Here is a 2,657-nt window from a genome sequence, read left to right on the forward strand (position 1 = left end):
GGGCCGAGGCGGAGGGCGCCTCCCGCAGCGCAAATTGGCCGGGCTCCCCGCATCCCTGTCCCCCCGGCCCCGCTGGGGCCAGCCTTGCCCCCTCCCGACGGGGAAAGCCGGGCGCGCCCCTCCCCTCCGCTCCGCGTCCAGACCCCTCCGCAGCCGGTGCAAGGCCGGGGCGGCGTGACGGTGCCCGGGGAAAGCCCCGCCGCACCCCGCGCACGGCCGCAGCTCGGGGAGATCCGCGTTGCTCAGGGCACCTCCCGGCCTTGGACTTCGGGCACAGATGGGCTGTTTTCTTCCTAATGCCCAAGCAGCTAAAAGGCTGGGGAGAGGGAGGGGAGGTGTGTCCGGCTTGCGCCTGCGAAGCAAGTTTGTTTTTCCAGGGGAGGGAAAGGGCAGCTAGAAGACGAATAAAGGAGAGCAGAGAAGAAGGAAAGAGGTGTGGGGTGGCGAGAGACCATAAAGCCACAGGGTGAAACCAACCCCAAGAGGCTGCGTCCAATGCCAGCTCATTCATCTTCATTGTCTCCGGGTGTGCAAAAGCAACTCCAGCATAAGGAAAAGCCACTATCAGAGCTAGGGCTTTATTTTATATCCTATAGATCAGGAGGGAGGCAAAGCTTTATTTTCGCCCAGAGACAGATATTTTATTTCTCTCTTACGGGTTTATGTGTGAGAGATGTCAAAAAGGTAAAATAGATTGCTAATGCATAGGCAAAAGGAAGCTGGTTTGGCATGCTCTGTGTCATGAGGGCTCCCAGGGAGAGCAGGCTGGGGATTTAGGACTGATGGGAGACTCTGGGGGATTTCTGCTAAAACATCTCTCTTCATAAATTCAGAAGCATGGTCAACTCAATAGGGAGAAAGAGTTTTAAAGGGAAAGAGTTGGAGCCAGGCATGAATGCGTGGCACAAAGGAATCAACTGCCTCGCACAAGCACACACAATTGTCACACACCTTACAAGACTGGGGCCGCTCCGCTCCAGCCCCATACAGCCCTGGGGTCAGGCTGCAAAGCTTCCCCCTCTCCAGACACCGCTTGTACTCTCACTAAGTGCTCACTATTCATTTCGACTGGAAAATGTTCCTTTTAAAAATGTATATGTATATTTTTTTTAGCTATTTCCATTTTGCAGACATGGCAGGGTGAGCCTCTGCAATTTCTCAGCCCCAGAACTTGCTTTTAACTTTCCCATGTGTACGTGCGTGTGCACACGCTGTACACAGACAAACATACAGAGATGCATGTTCTCTCACATACACAATTATAGCGATACAAACGTATGTATCCAAATATCTCCCTTCACCCCTGTTACCATACTAAAGAAAAATTCTGATGCTTATTTTACTCGGGAGCCCAGCACTCACTCTGATAGTAGAGACTGAACGTTGATAATTTTCATATACTTACAGACGCATACACACACGCACAGTTTCTGGATGCTGGGCTACATACGGACCTATCTAAAATCCTCATGGTGGATTTGCAAGGACCTTTTGCAAAGTTAAAATATATCTCCCCAAGCTGCAACAATTTTCATACTTTTTAACCTCGGGGATTTACTTAGCACATTAAGTTCAAGGCTCGGAAGCCCAAGGCTATTACTCATTTAGGTACTCCCTCCTCAACCCTTTCCAACACATATTTTATCATTTGACTTCCCGGTTTAAATTCATGTTATGGCAAATAATAGATGGTAATACTTTCCCCCTTCCCTGTATTAATTGTCTTTTCTGGCAAACCCTGCATTTGAGATGATTTAGTGCAAACAACAGCAACAAAGTGAAACCAGAAGATAAGTCAGAACAAAACAGAAAATCGTAAAAAACTCAGAACCTGATTTTCTTCGTCTGAGCTTAGTTGGGGAAGTTGGCCTGCAACATTTCCTGGGGCAGATCACAGGATCCGTTTTGTTTGTGCTGGACAGCACAGCCCATACAACTGCAGAGTGCTGGTTCAGCTTATACCGCTAATTATTATGGAGAATTTCTGTCTGTTTTGAGGTTACTTGCTCAGAATGCCCTGAAATTTGGAGCTCAGGGCAGGGACAAGATATCAGATATGAAGACGCGTATATTGAGAAACAGCTACCTCCCTGACGTTGCCCATACTCCAGGCAATAGGTTTGGGAGGGAGGTTGCTATGTTTCCTGAAATATTGCTCTTCCTGAGGTGACTGAAATCGGAAACAAAACGGAGCACCCTTTGCAAATTAAAAAGCAAGGTGTAGTTGATTAGCAAATTAATTATTTCAGTACCCCCAGGATTATATTGTTTTTCCAAGTTCTTCGGGCCTACGTAATTTACTAATTTCACAGTCAGTGAACTTCCCAGGGAGCGAGAGTCAATCTAATATATCTATCGAATGTGTACAGAAGACTTGCTTCATAAGAAGGCAGTAAGGCTAATGGGTATGGAAGAGGAAGCAGGACCTCTGGACCTTTTTCACTTGCTTCTGCCATTGACTTGCTGCTTATCCTTGGGCAGGTCAGTTCACCCTTCCGCCTCTCCGGTTTCCCCATCTATAAAACGCGAGGCTGTCTCGCAGAGTTACGGTGTGATGGGACAATCCATTAGGGCTCAGAAACCAGTGGGGACAATCACACGCAGACCTGGCTCAACAGAGCGGCCCCGGTAGCTTTCGGGGGGGGGGGGGGGGGGCG

The 2,657-nt window shown here is 48.8% G+C and overlaps 1 long non-coding RNA gene across 1 annotated transcript in view; it reads left to right on the plus strand.

The window, feature by feature from the left end:
- The window catches only part of LOC109293260, a 6,261-nt gene that overhangs the window by 1,049 nt on the left and 2,555 nt on the right, over positions 1 to 2,657 (plus strand). The gene's annotated exons all lie outside the window — the stretch shown is intronic.

Source organism: Gavialis gangeticus, unplaced genomic scaffold (assembly GCF_001723915.1).
Source record: "Gavialis gangeticus isolate Ggan-Ray unplaced genomic scaffold, GavGan_comp1, whole genome shotgun sequence".
NCBI classification, from domain to species: domain Eukaryota; kingdom Metazoa; phylum Chordata; order Crocodylia; family Gavialidae; genus Gavialis; species Gavialis gangeticus.